Below are 18,216 nucleotides of genomic sequence, written 5' to 3'. Positions count from 1 at the left end.
GAAGGGATTTCTCCCCATCTCTTCTGTATGAGGGGACAGAAAGCCAGGGTTGCTGATTAAATGAAGCTGCACACCTGTGAATGTGTTATCTTGCTACATTGCTTCTGACCCAGGGCAGTAGGCAGGATACTGGGATGACTCATCATCCATGATGAGCTAAGATGAAAGGGGAGAAAGTGGTGGATGGAAGTGGGTATGTGCCTTTTGACTTGGCTACCTCTTTTGTAGTGGGGAAAAGCCCTTGGTATGTAGTAGTAGATGTATGAAAGTGAGATTGTGGGCCTGATTGTGTGTTGATCCTGAGATGGAAGTGAGGATGTTGATGGGTTTTGAAGACAGTATGGACATGATTCTGTCCCATGCCCATCTTGCATTTTCCAACTTCCTTCTGTGAGACCTTATTGAAAGCCTTTTTTAAATCCAAATACCCACAGTCCACCTAACAATCTTTTTCATACAATACATATACTGCTGTTGAATACAATTTTAGTTGGTGCATTCCACAAGGACCTTCTTTTTATGGCACTGCATTGATTGTATTTGTCTCCAAGCACTGATACCTGTTTTTCATGATTCTTATGAATTGTGACAACAATTGCCATTTTCCAATACTGGGGCACTCTTCCTTCTTTAAGAGAATATACAATCAGTCCATGTGTCTTGTTATCTGCATTCTTTGAGTGTCTAAATTAAGACTACATCTGGACCTGGTTTTTCTCACATTCAAATTCTTGAGTAATTTATGCACATTTTGCAATTCGACTTTGATATTGTTAAATGCAACTTCTACTTTAAATACATTTATATACTGCTGTAGTTCAGCCACATTTAGGATATGTCAATCATACATGGAGTCCACAACTAGTGAAGAATATTGAAATCCTTTAGGTGTTCAAAGGTCACCATAATGGTAACCGGATTTAAGGGGCCCGTCATACGAAGAGCACCTAATGAAGCTAAACTTGCCATCATTAACACTCAGGAGATTCTGTGGAGGCAGGATTGGGACATTCAAATTCAATGGCATAAATGGTGAGGACTACGTGCGTGGACTCCAATTTAGGGTGGAATCCCAGCAAGACAAGAGGTAACAATGAGAGTATATACGAGAGCAAAATAATTTTGTATCCAAGGAGATATTCATTCCCATACCGGTTAGTAAACGAATTGCCGGAATGGGTGCTAGAGGCAAGCAATGTAGAGAAATCTGAAGCATGTCTGGATATATTTTGAATATAAAGGTCACCGCATAGCTTATGATAATGTGAACAATTAACTGAGAAGACTGTAGACACAGGCTTAACAAAGAGCCTCTTCCAGTACATTTATGGTAATCTACAATAGTTACGTTAACTTCTGAAAGTCCTTGGTGAATACCAATTGGAAACTTTAGTTATTCTTATTGCTTTTCAGCTTTATCATATACGTCCCCATCTACATTTAGCTTGTACATGACTGCAAAGTGTTTTAATTTACTTGCATATCGACTATAGAAAATATCCAAAAAATCCTTTCGAAGTTGAACATGTAAATCAATGAATGGATGACACTACCCAAGTGGATAATCCCAACATTTGTTCCATATATGTATATTTGTGGAAGGGAAATTGCCGTATGGTGAACCAGTGGGTAAAATCCTAATTTCGGTTGTCAGGATCTGCGGTTGGCATGTCTTCCAACACAGCGTTTGATTAACGCAGTGTAACAAGAAGAATCATACATCCCAGGGCCAAATGGGGTGAGTTATTTTAGTGGATATTTTGCTGCGTGTTTTTTTTTTTTTTTTTTTAAGTTTGTGGGTAGAGAGAGGTAAAAGTGAGAGGAAACAATGAAAAAGATCAGGAGAATGAAACAGTAAAGGCACTCGTGTTTCTTTCTTTTGATAAAGACTTGCACATTTTACGTTCTAAGTCTTCATTTGGCCATCCCCCTTATTAGCATGACTGGAGCCCTCGCACACATTTATGGGTTCCGATATTTCTAGTGAGATTGTTTTCGTATTTTGTGTACTTGCATGCCTTTGGTTTTTCTTACGATTTTTTTTAAACTGGTGTACAAGTGACAGTTTCTTATCTCGTGAATTTGAAATATATTTCAAAATGTACGCTTTCTTTTATAGACATTTTAGTACATGTACATTGTAAGTTCAGTAATGTCATATTTTTCTTTCATTAAAAATTTATATGAATATCATGCAGATGTAAATATTTTTCGAGCAATATTACTTTGAATTCATCAGTCAATACAGTTAATTTGAAAAATGGTTTTGTTTTTGGAAACCGAGTGGCAGACGACACACCACAAACAGTAGCATTTCGTCTGGTTCGGGAAGGTAGTAGTGTAGGTGAAGTAAACATTCAAGCAAATTTTCGACTTTCTACGGTAGATTATATCTTCAGAGTGATAACTTACAGACAACAAGGTATTTGTGTTATTTAGAAGTATGTGTTTTGGTGTGTCGTACCATAATATTTCTTTAATAACTGTTTGATTACATTGTCAAACAGGTTTGACATACCGATCAGGCCTGGGTTACCTAGTTGAGCGGTTCTTTCGATTTTTGGTAGAGATTTAGAGAATATATATTTTGCTGTCACGTGACTGTAGTATGTTGTCATGTTACCTGACTTTTGAGAATTATTTGTCAGTAATTGAACTTGGCGTGCAAAAATTATGTAGATGCAATTCCAGTGATATTGTAAGATATTCGGTAGCTACATAGCTTTCCGTTTGGTAATGCTGTACTCATTTTTTGTTTAGTAAAAGTATTTTTTTTCCCTATTCTTGCATAGGAAATTAATTTGTACCATCATAAGGAACCGTCCTAAAGTGTCACCAACATAATACCAGAATTATAGACACACACACACACACATATATATATATATATATATAATATATATATATATATATATATATATATATATATATATATATATGTATATACATATATGTATATATATATATATATATATATGTATATATATATATATATGCTTTCATGTATGTAGATGGTTTATTCAACTGGTCTGGCTACTCAGCGTTTTATTTTTTATTTTTGAAGCTAGTCTTAATTTCAAGAACATTGGGAGCTTCTGTGCTTACCTTAGTGAATGCTTACATTATTAGTGAAAATTAAAGAGGCAAGAGAGCTTAAATCTTATAAGAGATACCACTTCTCAACTGCCTTACAGTCTCAAACTGGACCTATTGGTTTTTAAATATATTTACACTTGTGCTAGTAATCACATTTTCAGTGAGGCTGTTCCACTTTGCTATCCTACTGTCTGCAGGTATTCCAACTACAAAATCATACTTATATTTGCAGATAATTCTTTGCAATTATATTCAGTCAGTCAATGGGGCAAATAACATGACACTGCATAACCATACACACCCTTCTACAGACTTTAGGATCATGCCTGGCAAGCTCACAGGTAGACTGTCAATTCATTTACATTTACTTTGGAAGATATTTCTTGTAGATTATTCACTGAACTCAGAGATTACTACCAAGGTGTATATCAAATTAGCTTTAAGTGCAGAGGGAGAATAGTTGTTTGGTTTTTGTGCAGTTTTGAAATTTGTGTGCATGCACACACACACACATACACAATGTATTTTACATTGGAATAGTATGCCAGCATGAGAGTTTTTTGTCCATAGTAAGAGTTAATTGCATTGTAGCCTCAGATTTGTTTCAGTAGACCTGCAGCCCTGAGGAACCCATGCATGGCTACTGGCTTGGCCCATGGGTCACTCTGAAAAGAGATGTGATGTAGGTTTAAATTGCTTGAATGTTAGGCATTGTAAGATAATTTGGGTCCATTGTGTGGTAGTTGCATTTGGGCCAAATGGTGAGAGTGTTGGTACTGTTTTATTATGGTAACCCCACCACCATCACCACTACCATCATCACCACTACCACCATCACTACTACCACATCATCATCATCATTTTCTTCCTCTTGTATATCTGATCTAGTACTGATTAAGATTTTACATTTAGATCAGCATGGTCTTGGGACTGAGTGCATAATCCTTGTTAGGAAATTTTTCATGATTAGGCCATGTTATAGTGAATACCAGGCAATTATATCCTAGTTTGAGGATATTTGCTTGCTAATAGGTAAGAAAAAATATAGATTAAAATATCTAAGCTGGTTAGAAAATTAAGTGTTATAAGGTCTGATTGAATAGTTGAAAGATTATGGTTAAGCTGATGCCTTTGTTCACCTTGAGAGGATCCTAGAAAGTTGGATATATTCAGTGTAGCTAGCTATTCTAGTTTTGTTATTGAGATGATGTTTATCCTTGACTTTTATTTACTTAATTTTATTTGTTTTTATTTATTTGTGTATTTTATTCTTACTTTATTATTTCTTTATTATTATATTCTAACATTAAAGAGTTGTAGAAATAAATAAGTGCAAGAACATTTACTCCAATTTGAAGTTAAATACTGACATACAAGATGGTGCTATAAGATGGACATTAAAGCTGACCATTTTCAAAACCTGTCAACTCCCTCACATCCATCAGGAGGTGCAACCTTGAGGGGCTGACACTCAGTCACTTGACTGGGCCCAAGATATCTCTGGTCAACTTAAATTGTATTTCTCTTACATTTTCATACACGAAGAACTGATAATGGGTGACTGACACAGATAACAGACCAAAGCTTCTTCCTAAAGAGATCTGTTGGAGGGTCGGGATTAAGGTTTTTCCATTTAGTGAAACTCAATAAAACACCGATTAATTATTATTAACTTTAAATAAAGGGTGCATATTGAACTGCATAGAATCATTTTGATATTACAGCACTAAATTCTTTGTAACATACTTATTATTACAGTCATTCAGTGTGAACACATTTTGAATGACAGTGTTGCTAAACCAGGATAATCTTCTGTGTTGAAGTATAGATGCTGCATCATTCCCTGAGGACAGACTAGTGGTCATGCATGGGATGCTCAATACTGAACTCGGACCAAGATTCGCATGGTTCCCCCCATTTTCATTACAAAAAAAAAAAAATGTACGTCTTCCACGTATTATGATGTAAAGAATAAGTAAACATGTCAATAAAATAACAAGTAAAGTCGAGTCGATTGCTGAAATCAAACAAACATCTCCGTTTTCTTTGGCATTTATGCTCGGTGCCTTCAATTCTAATGCGATTTGAATATCGAGTTCCTGGTTTTCCTTCTCGTCCGTTCGCCGTCAACACCTCAATCCCTCTCCTGTTGTTTTCTCTCTCTCCTTGTTGCTCTCGTGGAGTGTAAAGCGCCACGGCGCTGATGACGCTTGCGGGTAAGGTGGAATGCTTTGCTTAACCTCGACGAGTATTATTTTGATTATTGTTGTTGTTTTATATATGTGTGTGTGTGTATTTACCTAGTTGTATGTTACGGGAAGGGGAGCTACGCTAGTAGTGCCTCGTCTCTGTATCTCGCCATATGTAATTTGCTCTTAAATTCTTGTATTGTTTTTGCACACATTGTTGTTTCGTCTAGTATGTTCCATACATCCACCACTCTGTGGAGAAAGCTGTTCTTCAGGTCTCTTCTATAACTGTTCTTTTTGAGTTTCCTTTCATGTCCTCTTGTGTTTCTCTTATCCCAGTTTAGTAAGTCTTATTTATCAAGGACTTCCACACCTCTCATTCTGCAGATGGTCAACAAGTCACCTCTTTCTCTTCTTTGTTCCAGTGTGTGTGTGTGTGTGTGTGTGTGTGTGTGTGTGTGTGTGTATATATATATATATATATATTATATATATATATATATATATATATATATATATATATATATATTGTGTGTCATTGTGACAAATGGAAATAAACTCCACCGCAAGGACTCGAACCTTTGCCTTAGCCTTCACAATAGGCAGTCGGCCCAGACACATTCCGAAAAAAAAACTGTCGTTGATCGCCTCTTGGCGTAAGGTGGTCCCGATATATCCATTGATAAACTATGATTTGACGAAGAGATGCTGCTGTTGCTGCGGAGGCATCTCGCTGAATGCCATCCGTGGCTGGTGGCACTTTTCATTTCATTCTGATTGGCGCCAGTCGATGACATCTCCTTGGCTACTCCTCGGGGTCGAAGGGACCCTGGGTAGTTGAAGGAAGCCTCCAGGAATACAGAGGAAATATTTTGTTTAGTTTTCAATATATTTCCAAGACAAAAAAAAAAAAAAAAAAATCCACATTTGTTTCAATTACAACAACTCATAGAAATACGAGTATAAGATATTTCACACGTAGGTTAGTTCTTTCCAGTTTGTCCTCAGATTAAGTCAACTCATTGAGTTACACATTTCTATATGTTCTATTCCTTCTACTTCCTGACTGGCATTATACATTCTACTTCATCACCAATGTCTTTATCATTATATGATCTATGATAATTTATTTCCGATTAACATATCTGACCTACATCTCTTACCACAGCTTATCGTCATCCTGAATGACACGCTTAAAACGTCATCACTTGTGATATGACTTGTCCCTTCACACCTTTCTTATCTCTGGGACCCGTATTTGTGAGTGCGGGTTTCTCTGTTTTATCTTACAATACAATAGTTGAAAGAGCTCATGGACCCCAGTCCGAAGACCAAATGTCAGCCTTCAGAGGTTCACCTCCTGATGCAGGTGTCTTCACGGGCAGCAACAGGGAGCTGATTCTCTCTGACGTTTATCTCACAAGTACCCGCTGATGGTCCATATATACAGTATGTATATATATATATATATATATATATATATATATATATATATATATCACTTAGACAAAATGTTGTAGCACATTTGTAATTAATAATCACAAAGAACCCACAGTCGGAATAAAAAGGAAACTTTAGAAGAAGGTGTAACTTCTATATTTCGGCTAATAGCTATAGCCCTCTTCAGGAAAGTACCTACTTTCCTGAAGAGGGCTATAGCTATTAGCCGAAATATAGAAGTTACACCTTCTAAAGTTTCCTTTTTATTCCGACTGTGGGTTCTTTGTGATTTTATATATATATACAGATACTCCATTTCAGTAAGAAATTACACTCGATTTCTACCGTGCAGCTCGGTACAGTTGGTAGTCTTGCAGACTCCTGCTACACGCAAATTCCTCACCTCCTTCAGAAAATGTCATATTTCTCCCATTTGTCCACAAGAAATTTTGGTTTCAACCAATAGAGAGAGCAGCCATTCTACAGCTATAATAAAAATTCCAAAACTAAGTGATTATGTGAAGTCAAGGAAAAGAAATTATCGGTAAGGTGATGAGATGTACAAGGGGTGAAAGTGACAGTAGACTGGAAGTGAGCATTAAGGGAGAGCGACTGGAGGAAGTGGATAGTTTTAGATACTTGGGTGCAAATGTGGCAGGAAAGGGTGGAGTGAAGGTGGAGGTAGAATGTAGATTGAGAGAAGCGAGTAAATGCCTTGGTGGATTAAAGAGTGTAATGAGGAATAGACATTTGGGAATGGATGCTAAGAGGAGACTGTATGAAGGAGTGATTGTGCCAACAGCACTGTATGGGGCAGAAACATGGAACATAAGAGAGGAAGAGAGAAGGAGTTTGAATGTGTTTAAGATGAGGTGTCTGAGAAGTATGATGGGGGTTACTAGGCTAGACAGAGTGAGAAATGAGGAGGGGAGGAGGAGAACAGGAGTGGAAAGGGAGCTGGGAGATAGGGTTGATGAAAGAGTATTAGGATGGTTTGGACACATGGAAAGAATGAGTGAAGAAAGACTAGTAAAAGAGGTATGGAAGGCAGATGTGGAGGGAGTGAACATGAGGGGACGTCCTAGGATGAGGTGGATGGATGGGGTGAAGGGGGCTTTGGGGAAGAGGGGAATATCTGTTGAGGAAGGACGGGAGACGACAGAAGACGGGTGAATGGAGAATGGTTGTATATAGATGATGATGTGATGCATGAGGTGGAATGGGATGGGGGGTGAGGTAGTATGTGTGAGCAAAATTTGACGCAGCCCGAAGGGATTTCTCCCCGTCTTCTCCTTTTATGCAATGGGGGGAAGGAGGGGGGTCGCCGATTTAATGAAGCGGCCTTGCTGTGGATGTGCTGTGTCTTGCGACACTGCTTCTGACCCAGGGCAATGGACAAGGTGCGGGGAGGACCCGTCATCCAGGAGGTGCTAAGATAAGAGGGAAGAGGGAGGGTGGAGGGGTGTGGAGTGTATTTAGGGATGGAATGGGTGGGAATGATTTTATGCCTTTTCCTTTCTGGCTACCTCCCTTGTAAGGGGGAAAAAGCCTTGGTATATGTATGTATATACATCTTTACTTATAATCGATGTTTACAGCAGTTATGATAACAAGTGTAGATTAAAACATATGTTCTCCTACATAAACAGCCCCTGATCACGGTGGTGCATTCAGATTTCACATAGAAAGCCATAGAAAATGATTTTTTTTTTTTTTTTTTTTTTTTTTTTTTTTTTTTTTTTTTTTTTTTTTTTTTGCGTCATGACGCTCGTGGTGCGAGGGAAGAAGGGAGGGATGGTATTTACTGACTCCCTCCTCCTCTTCCTTCTCCTCTTCCTCTTCCTCTTCCTCCCCCTTCCAACTTATTCATCATTTAATTTATTATGAGAAAATATTCGTTTCCCATCATTCTTACTCGAGATTATTTTTATGTAATATGAATTTATCAATAATAATATGTAAAGTCGGTAGGTAGATTATATTTGAGTGTACTCAAAAAGGTTAGAAAAATATATATATACATAGAATAGAATAGTATGATTATAAAGTATATAATTTACAATATCAAACATAGAACCAAAACGCTTATTAAATCACTAAGTAAAGTAACAACATGTGATATATATATGTATATATTATATATATATATATATATATATCACATGAAAACCACTGTTGGAGTAAAAAAGACTGGAGATGGGGAATGTTTCGATTGCAAACTGCAGTCCTCTTCAGTATCTACTGAAGAGGATTGCAGCTTGCAATCGAAATATATAGATTCCCCGTCTCCAGTCTTTTTCATGTGATTGACAAATGTGCGATTACATTTTTCACCTGTGTATGTATATATATATAAATATATATATATATATATATATATATATATATATATATATATGTGTGTGTGTGTGTGTGTGTGTGTGTACGTACGTACGTATGCACGTACGTAAGTACTTATGTTTACGAGGTGTTGAATGTCGGTTGATGCCCTCCATTCCTTGCTGAAGTATTGAGCTCGTCGGAGCGCAGCGCAGTCCGTTGGGAGAAAGAAAGGCCGTTGGGTGCGGAGACCGTGGACGGGGGCGACCCTAGGGCTGGTGGTAGGGAGTTGTATATGCGGTGGGAATTGCAGCCTTGGCTAACTACTCAATGCCTGTAATCACGAGACAAGTGTATACGTGTGTAGAATACTTTCGTTCCTCGGGGAAAATACGTAGCATGGGAGGGTAGGTCAGGTTTAAAGTACGGAACACAACAAGATCTAAGAATATAAGGTCTAACCACTTCCGACCGAATTTCGAGGGAGTTGACGCAGCGGGCCCGTGAACGTCACCTGGCTGTTCAAAGTGGGGTTAGCGGGTCCTATAGCTGTCAGTTGAAGTTGGTCCGTCGTTCGAAAATGACGTCGCCTTCGCTCGCACCGCTCCACTCAATTAGTTATATTCTGACAAATATTATATAAAATATATATATAAATATATATAAAATATTATAGTTCCTGTCTATATATATGAATATATAATATATATGATATATAATATATAAAATATTATAGTTCCTGTCTTCCTTGGCGTTTCACAGTTTTCTTCAGTGTATCACAAAGAGAAAATGGACGCATCCAAATGACGTCAGAAGCTGCGCAGAACTGCTCCAGCGGTTAGACCTGTTTACTTAGACCTTGGAACACAAGTCGCAGTGTTTGCTTCGAGAATTGATCATTTTGCACTCTTATTTTCTGTGATGCACGCGCGCGCGCGCGATCACACACACACACGCGTACACACTCTTGCATGTTTGTTCCTCTTGTTCTATAGACATTTGGAAGAAGTTAGATGAGAAAGTAGTGTGTGCAAAAACAATACATGAATTTAGAAATAGTTTAGATAAAATGAGATATAAAGACGGGACACCACGAGCATAGCTCCCCTTCCCGTAAAATACAACTAGGTAAATACACACACACACACACACACACACACACACACACACACTTACACACTTTCGTCGAATGGACGGCGAAGATTGGAGTTCTGAAGAAAAAGTGAAATTTTCGTGGATCTCAACGCAAAGGAAGTACCTTATTGTATTTGCAGGGAAGGGGAAAGCTCGTGGTGTAGTGGGAAAGTGAGGAAAAAGGAGAAGGGGAGGGATTACTGAGGGAAATGGAAGGAAATGAGGAAGGGGAGGACTTGGTCCAGGAGGCCAGGCGTCTTGTAAACAAGAGAAGGACCGATGATTTTGGTGAAGGGATTAACAAAAATGTAAAGATTAGAAATATAGATAAGAGCAGCACAATGGAAGGTGAGGATAATAATTTCCAGGGATTTAATGAGGGGGGGGGGGCGGATACCAACCTCCCCCGATTAGCAAGACTAGAGGAAAAACTTGAACAAATGACCGAACATTGGGAGAATAGGTTCGGTAACATAGCAAAGATTGCGCAGAGAGTTGAAAAATTGGAAGAACTAGAGAAGGTGAACAAAAACTTAACTAATGAAATAGAAGAATTAAAAAGACAGTTAAAAGAAGTAAAAGAGGAGAATGAAGAATTAAAGAGGAATAATAAAGACAACAAAGAGGCCATAGCAAAAGAAGCACAGGGTTGGAAAAAATCCAAGAAAACAGTAAAGTTGCATTTACTGACATAATTAAACAGCAAATGAAAGAACAAACTGAAGACTCAGTTTTTAAAGTGATGAGACAGAAGGAGAATATAGTAAGAGACTTAGCAGATAAAAAGAAATGTATAATTATATTTGGAATGGAAGAGAAACATAACCTAAATAGAACCACAAAAATCAAAGAGGAAAAAGTAATCAGTTTACTATAATTGGTTCAGGAAGATGAACCTGAAATCATGAAACAAATTGAAGATATGCATAGACTCGTAAAGTATAGTACAGATAAGACCAGACCAATTAAGATAGAATTCAGGTCACAAACGACGGCAGAGAATATCTTAACAAAAACAGGGAAACTAGCAGCAAGTGAACAATATAAAAAGGTATGGATAAAAAGAGAAATGAATAAAGAGGAAAGAGAGGAGGAAAAAAAGAAAAGACAATAAGCTAAGAAAAAAAAAACGAGAAGAGAACAGAGTCAGAAAAAGAAATTCTATTGGAGAGTAGTGAATATGAAAGTAAGGAAATACGACATACTAGAGAAAAACAAAAGGGAAACAGAGAATACAATGGAAGTGGCAGAAAACTAAGAGTGTCTTACACAAATATAGATAGATTAATAACAGGATTGAATGAGCTGAATGATTATCTGAAAAAAAAAGAACCGGACATAATCGGAATTGTAGAAACAAAATTAATAGGTCCACTACCACCCAACAGTGTAGGACATGATGCATATAATTATTGGATTAGAAACAGAGAGACAAAACAAGGGGGTGGAGTTATGTTCCTGACTAAGAAGGATATAAACGTGAGGTGTGTCACATAAGGAAAGAATGCAGTAAAGATGATTATGATCGAGGTGGAAGACAGAGATAAGAAGAGCAGAAAGTTTGTGATAAATTATGTGCCTCCGAAAACAGCCTCGTGGGAAGAGAGTGGACATAAAAGTATGTTAGAAGACACAATGATAACATTAAATAAGATAATGGAAGATGGAGGAAGAATAGTTATGATGGGCGACTTTAATTGCAAAGAAGTCTGCTGGGAAGAGATGACAGTAAAGGGTGGAGACGGCTCATGGGGAAATGTTCTACTCGAGATGATTATTGATCATACAATGACACAGTGGATACAGGAGAACACTAGGTATAGAAATGAAGAAGAACCATCGAGACTAGACCTAATAATCACATCTGAACCTAGAATAGTGGAAAAGATTGAATATAAAACACCAATAAGTAAAAGTGACCACATATTGATTGAACTGGAACTAAATGAGGAAAAATAAATGAAAAGAAATGAACAATATAGAAAAGGAAGAATGATGTATGAAAAAACAAACTTTGATCAAATAAGAGAATTCTTTCTAGAAGAAAACTGGGAAAGAATATACAAAGAAGAAACAACAGTGGAAGGGAAATGGAATATTTTGACAAAAATTGAAAAAAAAAGAGTAGAAAAATATGTCCCAAGACAAAAACAAGAAAAAGAATATGTAAAGTGCTGGTACAACAAAAGTTGTAGGGAGTTAAAAGACAAGAGATAAAGCTTGGACCAAATGGAAGAAAGACAAAAGACCTGAGAAATGGAAAATATATACTTGTTATAGAAATGAATATGTACAAGCGTGTAGAGAGGAAAAGAGAAAATATGAAAAAGATGTCATAGAAAAATGTAAAGACCAACCAAAATTATTTTACAGATTTGTGAACAACAAACTGGAAAACAAACAAGGTTTGGAGAAACTAAGACAAGGAGTTGAATACACAGAGGAAATAGAAATGGTGGAAATTATGAACAAACATTTTAAATCAGTGTTTACAAGGGAGAACATACAACCTGAAGAGATCGAATGGAAAGAGAAAGTCCCTCCTATGAAATAGAAGTAACAAAGAATGAAATAATGAAACACTTGAGTAATCTTGATGTTAGAAAATCGCATGGACCAGATGAAATAGCAAACTGGATTTTGAGAGAATGCAGGAATGAACTGGCAGACAAAATACATAGCATAATAAATAGTTCCTTGAAAGAAGGAAAATTTCCAGAAGATTGGAAAAAAGCAAATATAGTACCTATATATAAAGGGGGAAATAAAGAAGACCCTACCAACTATAGACCAGTCTCTCTAACAAGTACAATAGCAAAAATTTGTGAAAGAATTGTCAAAAGTAGATGGGTAAAATATTTAGAAAAAAAAAAAACAACGTGCTAAATCCAAGGCAATTTGGATTCAGACAAGGACGATCATGCGTCACCAATTTAATATGTTTCTATTCAAGGCTAATAGATATAATACAAGAAAGAGATGGATGGGCTGATTGTGCATTTCTAGACCTAAAAAAGCTTTTGACTAAGTACCACATAAGAAGTTGCTTAAGAAATTAGAAACCGAAGGAGGAATACAGGGCAAACTGCTTAAATGGATGGAAGACTTTTTGCAAGAAAGAAAAATGAGAGTAGTGATAAGAGACAAACACTCAAAATGGGATGAAGTAATAAGTGGTGTTCCACAAGGAACAGTTCTGGCCCCAATAATGTTTGCTGTATATATTAATGATATGGATGAAGGAATTGAAAGTTATATGAGCTTCTTTGCAGATGATGCAAAACTATTAAAAAAGTGAACACTGAAGAAGATTGTGAGTCACTACAGAGTGATCTATATAAAGTATGGGAATGGAGTAGGAAGTGGGAGATGGAGTTCAACACTAAAATGTGTAGTATAATGGAATTTGGAAAAAGCAAAAACAGAATAACAGGATCATATAAATTGGGAGAAGGAATAAAAAAAAAAAGTAGAAAATGAGAAGGACCTGGGAGTCATTGTTATGAATAATATGTCACCTGAGAAACATATAGATAAGATTTGTTCAGAAACTTATAATTTAATAAGAACAATCAAAGTGGCATTTACATACCTGGATGAAGAAATGGTGAAGAAAATTCTAATCACTCTGATAAGACCAAGATTGGAATATGCAGCAATGATGTGGTCACCAAGTACAAAAAATGTATAAAAAAACTTGAAAGAATACAAAGAGCAATTACAACATTGGCACCAACACTCTCAAAACTATCATATGAAGAGAGACTAGCAAAACTTGAGCTACAGACACTAGAGCAAAGAAGAGAGAGAGGAGATTTGATAGCTATTTACAGAATCATGAAAGGTATAGACATTATTGATAGAGAGGATCTAATAAAATGGGATGATAGAAATACAAGAGGACACGGAAAGAAAATCAAGAAAGACAGCTATAGAAGAGATCTGAAAAAGAACAGCTTTCCTCACAGAGTAATAGACAGTTGGAACAAATTAGATGAGAAAGTGGTGTGTGCAAAAACAATACATGAATTTAAAAATAGTTAAGATAAAATGAGATATGAAGACGGGACACCACTAGCGTAGCTCCCCTTCCCGTAAAATACAACTAGGTAAATAAACACACACACACACACACTGCGAGATACAAAGGCGGGACACCACGGGCATAGCTCCCCTTCCCGTAAAATACAATTAGGTAAATACACACACACACACACAAATATATATATATATATATATATATATATATATATATATATATACTGCATATGTGTGTATTCACCTTTGGTCTTTGGATCATGTGATGGACTCGTGATCGACAGCTATTTCCCTCCCGGAAGAGAGCTCAGAGCTCGTATGACCGATCTATGGGTAATGCGGTGACCTTACACGCACACACACACACAACTCCCCGCCCACGAGAGTTGGAGTAACGACTCGAAGTGCAGCGATACTGAAATAATTTAAGCCCTGGGCAAGATTCAAACCAGGTACCGCCGGCACCCCCGTGCTGACAGTCTAAGACTCTACCAACCGCGCCACCGAGTCGTGTGTGTGTGTGCGCGCGCGTGCGTGCACGGGGGGGATTCCTTCACCGGAAACCTCACCTGATCCCTTTCAAAGAAAAAGAAGAAGAAGGGCATTGATGTAATTTAGTGGGGCCGATGTTGGACTTCCTACAATACCTGCAGTAGCGGCTGCAAGGAGGAGTGAAGTGGTACTCGGGTCTTTCATTATTTCAGTACGTTCAGAAAAGAAAAAGAACTTCACTTAGAGAAAGAGAGGGAGGGAGAGGTTGGTATCCCCATTTCACGCACGCGCTCACCTACACACACACACACACACACACACACACACACACACACACACACACACACACACACACACACACACACACACACACACACACACACACACACACACGCATACATACACACACGCACGCACACACTCATACGCACACACACGCACGCACACACACATACACATACACGCACACACACATACACACATACGCATATACACACATACATGCACACACACATACATACATACATACATACACACACACACATACATACACACACACGACTCGGTGGCGTCGCTGGTAGAGACTCAGACTGTCAGTACGGAGGTATCGGCGGTACCTGGTTCGAATCCTGCCCAGGGCTGAAATTATTTCAGTATCGCTGCGCTTCGAGTCGTTACTCCAACTCTCGTGGACGGGGAGTTGGGTGTGTGTGTGCGTCTAAGGTCATAGCATTACCCATAGATCGAACATATGAGCTCTGAGCTCTCTTCCGGGAGGGAAATAGCTGTCGATCACGAGTCCAACACGTGATCCAAAGACCAAGGTGAATCACACATGCATACACACACACATACACGCATACACACACACACACATATATATACACACACACGCACCCATACACGCATAAGCGCACACACGCACACATATACCCACGGGGAGACATACACACACATACATGCACACACATGAACACACACACGCACGCACACACACACACGCACACATACGCACACACACATACACACACACACACACACACACACGCACGCACCCATGCACGCACAAGCGCACACACACATATGCATACACACACGCACACATACACCCACAGGGACACATACACACACATACATACATGCACACACATGAACACACACACATACATACACACACGTGCGCGCGCGCACACACATGCGTGTATGTGTGTGTGCGTGTATTTGTATATGTGTGTGCGTATGTGTGTGTGTGTATGGGTAAAGCATTTGGAAAAAACAACGTACTAAATCCAAGACAATTTGGATTTAGACAAGGACGATCATGCGTCACAAACTTAACGTGTTTCTATTCAAGGCTAATAGATGTAATGCAAGAAAGAGATGGATGGGCTGATTGTGCATTTCTAGACCTGAAAAAAGATTTTGATAAAGTGCCACATAAGAAGTTGCTTAAGAAATTAGAAACTGCAGGAGGAATACAAGACAAACTACTGAAATGGATGGAAGACTTCTTGCATGAAAGAAAAATGAGAGTGGTGATAAGAGACAAACACTCTAATTGGGATGAAGTGATAAGTGGTGTTCCACAAGGAACAGTTCTGGCCCCAATAATGTTTACTATATATATTAATGATATGGATGAAGGAATTGAAAGTTATATGAGCTTCTTTGCGGATGATGCAAAATTGTTGAAAAAAGTGAACACTGAAGAAGATTGTGAGTCGCTACAGAGTGATCTCAATAAAGTATGGGAATGGAGTAGGAAGTGGGAGATGGAATTCAATATCAAGAAGTGTCGTATCATGGAATTTGGAAGAAGCAAAAAAAGAATAGTGGGATCATATAAATTGGGAGAAGAAGAATTAAAAAAAGTAGAAAATGAGAAGGACCTGGGAGTCATTATTATGAATAATATGTCCCCTGAGAAGCATATAAACAAAAATTTTGGAGAAACTTATAATTTAATAAGAACAATCAAAGTGGCTTTTACATACCTGGATGAAGAAATGGTGAAGAAAATACTAGTTACCTTGATAAGACCAAGATTGGAATATGCAGCGACGATGTGGTCACCAAGTACAAAAAAAATGTATAACAAAACTTGAAAGAATACAAAGAGCAATTACAAAACTAGCACCAACACTCTCAGAACTATCATATGAAGAGAGACTAACAAAACTTGAACTACAGACATTAGAACAAAGAAGAGAGAGAGGAGACTTGATAACTATAGAATCATGAAAGGCATAGAAACTATTGATAGAGAGGATCTAATAAAATGGGATAGTAGAAATACAAGAGGACACGGAAAGAAAATCAAGAAAGACAGTATAGAAGATACCTGAAAAAGAACAGTTTTCCCCACATGGTAATAGACATCTGGAACAAGTTGGACAAAAAAGTGGTGTGTACAAAAACAATTAATGAATTTAAAAACAGTTTAGATAAAATGAGATATGAAGACGGGACACCACGAGCATAGCTCCCCTTCCCGTAAAATACAACTAGGTAAATACACACACACACATTCGCGCGCACACAGACACACACACACGCGCGCGAACACACACACACACACACACACACACACACACACACACACGCACGCATTGCGGTCTCGACCCCGGAGGCGTGCTAAGGCCAGTTACATATTGAATGTTTTTCTGTGCGTCCAAAGAAAGTCGTAGAAATTCTAGACAATGAAAGACTTATAAGCACTGTTCCTGAAAGACGTGAAGGAAGAATATGTGCATTTGGAGTTAGACGATGAATAGATAGAATAGATAAATAAACCAATAAAAGAATAAAAATCGCCATATTGTATCTGCAGAACCCACAGCGACTGTTACCATGTTCAATACTGTGACGCTGTTTATATATTTGGTTCTGGCTGGCGTCAGGCTATTTTATTCAGCCGAAGGTTGACTGGAGGCGGGGGGGGGGGGTGCGTGCCTTATAACAAGACGAAGTTCCAGGTCGACCGAAAGCCCCCTTAATGTCCCGAGGTCGTCCTCCTCCTTCAGGAGACCAGCCAGAAGAACTGGTCAGTGTTGAAGAGGTCGACTCCGATCTCGAAGTGGAGAGACTCACTGGGGAAATTATTATTTGTTTGTTTATTATTATTTGGTTTTAATTTATTATTAGTTATCTGTCAATTCATTATTATTTGATATTTACCTGTTTGTTTATTATTTAACTGTACCTATGCATTTATTTATTTTATTTATTGATATATATTATTATAATTTGTATTTATTTTTGTTTTATTTATTTATCATTATTATAATTTTTTTCCGCATCCGAACTAGTTATGGACCAAAAGGTCTCCTGTCGGCATGCTCCTCCTTTGTAATCCTTTGTAAGTACTGCGGACCTCGACAAGAAAATCGTCGAAGTGACGATTCCTCCGCGGTCTGGTAGGTGGGCCTTCTCACGCCTTCTTCAGTATCCTTTCAGAAGTAATCTTGTCACCCCTACCACCAACACTACCACTACCACAGTCTCCATC

At 38.0% G+C, this 18,216-nt stretch overlaps 1 protein-coding gene across 1 annotated transcript in view; it reads left to right on the top strand.

The window, feature by feature from the left end:
- Positions 1-2,311: 2,311 nt before the first annotated feature.
- The window catches only part of PCB (Pyruvate carboxylase), a 183,991-nt gene continuing 168,086 nt past the window's right edge, over positions 2,312-18,216 (top strand). The window contains exon 1 of the mRNA XM_076201622.1: positions 2,312-2,422. The gene's annotated coding sequence lies outside the window, so the exon portion shown is untranslated. The remainder of the gene's footprint in view (positions 2,423-18,216) is intronic.

This window comes from Oratosquilla oratoria, chromosome 18 (genome assembly GCF_046742065.1).
Source record: "Oratosquilla oratoria isolate Oo_2021 chromosome 18, ASM4674206v1, whole genome shotgun sequence".
In the NCBI taxonomy this organism is placed as follows: Eukaryota; Metazoa; Arthropoda; class Malacostraca; order Stomatopoda; family Squillidae; genus Oratosquilla; species Oratosquilla oratoria.
The sequence above is the reverse complement of the archived record's forward strand: the minus strand, read 5'-3'. Positions and strand labels throughout refer to the sequence as shown.